Genomic DNA, 6,422 nt, shown 5'->3' with positions numbered 1-6,422 from the left:
CAATTATTGTTGTGGTTAGTAGGCATCAGAGCTTGGTAGGATTACAGAATACTTCTCTCTTTCATGGAAGCTTGCATAGCACCTTCTGATATTATTGAGAGTCACTGCTCAAGAATGAGAATTCCAGATCAGTTTGTGTTCAATTATGCCACGTCTTGTGTCCAAAGGGCTTCATGTCTTCAGCAATAGGCTATTACTTTTACATTCTGGGTCACAAGCAAGAGTAACAGCAATAGTCTTTATTGTTTTGAGGATATCTTAAACTCCCCTGACCAATAACTTGAGAGATTTCTCATGAATAGTAGTAGGGACTTTTGTGAGTCCATGTTTGTGGAAGGAGCACTGTCATTCTAAACGGCATAACTTCTATAAACTCTGTGTGTGTGTGTGTGTGTGTGTGTGTGTATGTATGTAAGTGTGTATGTATGTATGTGTACTCATACACTTAAATGTATTATATGTAATTTAGGTAAATATAAAATAATGATCCCCGGGATCTTTTTCAAGCATCTTTAGTTTTATTTATCCTACCCATCTCCTTTCTACCCTTGCTCACTCATCTCTCCCCAGTTAAAGTCTCCACCCTATTTTCCAATATTGCTCTTTTTAACACCTGTCACTCCCCGCCTTAGAGTTGTATCTGCGACTTCTTGGAACCTTTTTATTTTTCCTTGTTTCTGTGGTGACTCCATGTTATACACTCACATTCAGAGCTAAGAACCACAAATGAGAGGTAGCATGTGACTTTTTCTTTCTGACTCTTGGGTAGGGTTACCTTACTCAGTATGATCTTTTCTAGTTCTTTACAGTTGACAAGTATTCCATTATGCACATGTATCACACTTTCATTATCCATTCACTGGTTGAAGGACATTTAAGTTGTAAATCGAGCAGCAATTAACATGGCTGGGCAAGTACCTGTGGAGTTAGGATGTCCAATTCTTTAGGAATATGCCAGGGGTGGCAAAGCTGGCTCATATGGTAGATGTCTTAGTTAGGGTTAAGTTAGGGTTCTACTACTGTGAAAAGACACCTTGACCAAGGCAACTCTTACAAGAACAACATTGAATTGGGGCTGGTGTACAGGTTCAGAGGTTCAGTCCATTATCAAAGCAAGAACATGGCAGCATCCAGGCAGGAATGGTGCAGGAGGAGTTGAGGATTCTACCTCTTCATCTGAAGGCTGCTAGCAGAATACTGACTTCCAGGCAGCTAGGTCAAGGGTATTAAAGCCCACACAGACTAGCTTTCACTTACTCCAACAAGGCTATACCTCCCTTCAGTGCCACACCTTCAAATAGTGCCATTCCTTGGGCCAAGCATATACAAATCATCACAGTAGATTTATTTTTAGTGTTTTGGGGGATTTTCCAAAGTGCTCTTTAGAGCTGCTGTAGCAGTTTGCCAACTCACCAACAATGAATGAGAGCTCCCTCTTCACTGAAAACCCATCAACAGCACCTGCCTTTACCCTCTCCAATCTCCGGACTTAGCCATGGTTGCATATCCTTTTCACAGGCCCATTCTGATAGTCCTCACTCCCGCACTCCCTAGTCTATTTGCATTATTCCCATGCCTAGTCTGAGCTGCACATCTGTGAAAAGATCCACTCCCAAGAATCCTGGCAGCGCTCTTATTAGTGCCATCCTCAATCTCTGGGCCTTGCCACACAGTCTGTATGCCGTCCTAGCCTGAGGCACCCAAGACAACTCAGAAATCTACTAAAAGCACGAATAGATTAACCTTTTCATGAAAGTAGAAGTCAAAACCTTTTTAAAATCCCACTTCTTTAAATCCTATAATGACTTCAGACTGTCTCTTTTACAAAGAAACTTCTCTTATGAAGGCTAACAGCTGCACTAATCTCTGGGCATAGAGATACGAATTTAGAAGGGAATTTGATTCTATGTTCACTTAACAGAATTATAATAGTAATTCTTAGTAACTCTTAGGCTCCATGAGCTCCCTAGTCATGGATTCTTGGGGCAGATTTATTATTTCCTGCATGGATTTCTTCCTATTGAGGGGGACTTCAATACAATCAGAAAACACCTGGCTACTTGCATGACATTTGCAAACTCCCAGTTTTTTGAAGCACAGAGAGTAAGTGTCAGTGGATTGTTCAGTCACAAACAGGACATCTATATCATATACCCTCAAGGCAAAGGACCGTGGAGGAAGAAGAAGCACGAAAATTCTAAGAGCCAGATATCGGGGATGACGCGAGCGAATCTAATCACTGTCTTCTGACATGACAGGACCACTTCCCTCATGAACTCACAGCAGCTCTAGTTGCCTGCAGAAGATCTGAACAAGATCAAGCTAACAAGCTTTACAATAGGAAAGGGCAGCAACTCACGGTCCTCTACCTTTCACTGAGTAGCTATGGACAGGTGATGGCTTCTAGGGGAAGGAGAGTCAGTTTAATTTAAGGGTGTGTCTCCTGACAAGCTGGCCATACTCCAGTACAGCCTCATGAGAATATAGGCAGCACAAATTGAAATCCTTAGGTTAAAAAAAAAAAGAGGACATGAAGTTGGGAGAGAATGGGAAAGTGAGTGATGAGTCTGGGAGGAGGTAAGGGAGGATTGCATATGAATATGATCAAATACATTGCATACAGTTCTCAATATAAATATATTCAAAGCTCCCATAATGGCTATTACATTTCTATGTAGGTTTGGGAGAAGAAAAATCATGTTCAAATCATAGTTTTTTCAAGAAAAAATCCAATTGAAGTTTGTTTTCACTACTAGTTGTATATTATCTCCTTTAGAGATATGTACCTATTACCTTCTACCAAGCACACAAGCGAGTCTGAGAAGCACTGAGCATGCTAAGAATTTTGCTAAATGATGGGATACAGCGATGATTAAAACGCAGGTCTGATCTCCAGCATCATATAATGGGGGCTATAAAATATGCTCAAGTAGACTCCAAGTTCCTGGAGGGCATAGTGCTATATACCCTACTTATAGCTGAATCAATAAAACACACAGATTTCTCTTGTAATGATAATGTCACTTCATTTACCAACCATTGGATGAGCTGCTCACCCTGTATGTTGGAGTGTGCTGAGAGCTGAGGAAAGAACTATAAATCAGAGAGTGTCTCAGCCCTCAGGTGCATCTTCTGATGGGAGAGACAGTGAAGCAGAGACTCACAATCCACTGAGGGCACTGTGTGCTGCTGAGAAACACTAGAAGCAATGATTTGTAGAAGGAATGAACTCTATATGGGGTGACATCTAAGACAGAGTAACTATAACTTTGGGAAGTGATATACTTCCCAGTGAAAACTTACATTTCTGCTGTAGTTTGGTTCTGAAACATTCTCTAAAGGCTCCTTATGTATAGGCTTGATTGCCAACCTGTAGTTCCATTAGAAAGTTCTAGAACTTTTTATAGGTGATGTCAGTTGGAAGGAAGTTAGTTTGTTAGAGATATGTCTTTGAGAAGGATGCTGGGATATCAGTCACTTCATCTCTTTCTCTTTTTTTGCTTCTAGGCTAGCATGAGGTAGACAAATACGTCATGTCAAGCTACCTCCGTGATGTTCTGCCTCAACACAGGTCTCAAATGAACAGATCCAAACAACTGTGGATGAAACATCTGAAACATGAACCCAAATAAGCTGCTTTTTTCTGTAAGTTGTTTATCAGGCATTTTTTGCCACAGTGACAGGAAATTAATGCACAAAAAAAGTTAAGCCATTGGAGTTTGGATTCTTGGGGGGAGGGCAGTAATGGGTAGAGAATGGGGAGGGGAACACCCATATAGAAGGGGAGGAGAAGGGATCAGGGGGATGTTGGCCTGGAAACCGGGAAGGGGAATAACATTTGAAATGTAAATAAGAAATACCCAATTTAATAAAGATGGGGAAAAAAGTTAAAGGGGAGCTCCCATTTCATTTGAAGTAAATTTGTGTGTATGTAAAAAATATTTTTCATGGAACCTCTAATAAGCTTATGACAAATATCTCCAGACCAAAATTGGCAGGCTTACAGTAGCTCTCAAGGTTTCTGCATTCTCAGTTAACTCGCTAAAAAAAAACAAAACCTTTACATTTTTGGTTGTGAGCCTAGCCCTTAACAGCTGTGCCATCTCTCTAACCCAAGGCTGCAGGATCTCCATGACACAGGACAACTACAGAATATCTGAGAGGAGTCCTGGAGAGAATCTAGTATTGACGGTGTGGAACAAGACAGAGACCTCAAACTTCACCAACGACACCTTGCAATGAACATTTGCAAATAAAGATGTGTGGACAAAAGGATATATTGTGTAACACACTATAGCTGCCGTGATAAAATTTTGTCTTTTTATTAAAAAATACTAGTTATTTTATTTTACTTTATTTTTTGTTTTGTTTTGTTTTCTTTTTTGTGGGGGAGGTTGCAAGGGTGGAGGGCAGAAAAAAAGGGACAGGGAGATGAGTGGTATTGGGGTGCATGATGTGAAATTCATAAAGAATCAAAAAGGTTAAAAAAGCAAAACTCACTCCCCCCTGCACAAAAACTACAACACATATTTAGAACAGCATATAATTTGCCATTTTAACCAAAGGTGGTGGAAAGAAACTGCTATTGTGATTTGTTCACCTGAAGGATGCAAATGTATTGATATTGAAGGAGCCTGACAGCATAGTTCCTTAGGAGTTAAGAGTTTGTGTACACTGTGGCCCCTACTTCCACCAGTACCATGGAGGAAGTGTTGTCTTTCACTTTCAGTCAAGTAAGATGGCTGCTTTAATAAAACCCTATGGTGAGCTTGATTTGTAAGTCTGCAGTTTGCGAGACAGGCATCCATTCTAGCAAGAGAAACTTGCTAAATTGAGATCAGAGTTTTCCCTGACAAAATGGCAAGAATGTACAGTTTCTGTGACTAAATTTGAGACTCATGTATATGTTCTTGCTCTGATGAATTAAAAAGAATATACGTTGTATGAAATTCTCAAATAATAAATTAAAAATATCCCCAAGCAGATTTACATGTACTCAGGCTCCTGAGAGTATTTGTGTGGTCAGATAGTTCCATGCCTAGGACATTTGCCTACAGAAAATATGCCAAAGAAGTTGAGAGGCCTCCGTGGTGGCAATTTCTGTAAAACCATTGAACATGCCCCATGACATAAAGGATATGTCAGATCTCAGATATGCCAAGATCAGAGAATATTTTTTACTGGTAATGATGTTTAATTTTATGTGTTAGTTGTCTGGGCCCTGAGCTACCCACAAATCTCGTCAAACATCCTTCTGAATGTGTTTGTGAAAATATTTTGGATTAAACGAACATTTACTTGGTAGAGAGAGAAAAGAAGCTTGTTCTTCCTAACGATGGTGGGCCCCATTCAATCAGCCATGACTCTCACCTAGAAAGAGGGAGACTGTCCTCTGTGCTAGGGCATTTTTTTGTTGGTGTGTTGGTATTGAAATGCAAGCTGAAATATTGCCTTCTTCTTGGTCCCCCCCCCACAAATATTTTAATTATTTTTGACTTTGGTCCCATTCACCTCAACTCCTCCCAGTCACTCCTCCCAGTAACTCCTGCCAGATCTAGCTTTACCTCACCAACACCCAATTTCATTTCACCTTTTTATACTTAGTAACACATGAACTTAAATTTGTGTTGCTCATACAATCAAGGGTTTAAGGCTATCTACTGGAGTATGGTTGGCTTACTAGGAGCCACGTTCTTAAAAAAAGTCACTCTCTCTCCCCTAGAAGCCATCAACTATCCAAGATTATGAAACCCTCCCAAATCCATGCTAGACTGTTGACTGACTTAGCTTTTTTTGGTTTCCAACCTTACTGGCTTTTGATGGGAAACATCAGTTCTTTTGCATCTCTTACAGGACTTGAGACTTGTTACCCTCAAGAATGGAATTAACCCATTCCTTATAGAATACCTACACTATATATTTTATATAAGCACACATATATCTTAGTCATTGTTCTATTGCTGTAAAGAGATATCATGACCATGGCAACTCTAACAAAAGAAAACATTTAATTGGCGGGCATTGCTTACATTTTCAGAAGTTTAGTCCAGTACCCTCATAGTGGGAAGCATAGTGGCATGCAGGCAGACATAGTACTGGAGAAGTAGCAGAGAGTTCTACATCCTGCTCCATAGGCAGAGAGATTGAAAGATAGATACATAGATAGATAGATAGATAGATAGATAGATACATACATAGATAGATAGATAGATAGATAGATAGATAGATAGATACATAGATAGATAGGTAGGTAGATAGATACATAGATAGATAGATAGGTAGATAGATAGCTAGATAGCTAGATAGATACATAGATAGATACATAGATAGATACATAGATAGATAGATACATAGTGACACACTTCCTCTAAAAAGGCAACATTCCTACTCATTTCAAAAACTTCCACTCTCTGGTGGCTAAA

Source organism: Rattus norvegicus, chromosome X, assembly GCF_036323735.1.
Source record: "Rattus norvegicus strain BN/NHsdMcwi chromosome X, GRCr8, whole genome shotgun sequence".
In the NCBI taxonomy this organism is placed as follows: domain Eukaryota; kingdom Metazoa; phylum Chordata; class Mammalia; order Rodentia; family Muridae; genus Rattus; species Rattus norvegicus.
Note: the sequence above shows the minus strand (reverse complement) of the source record.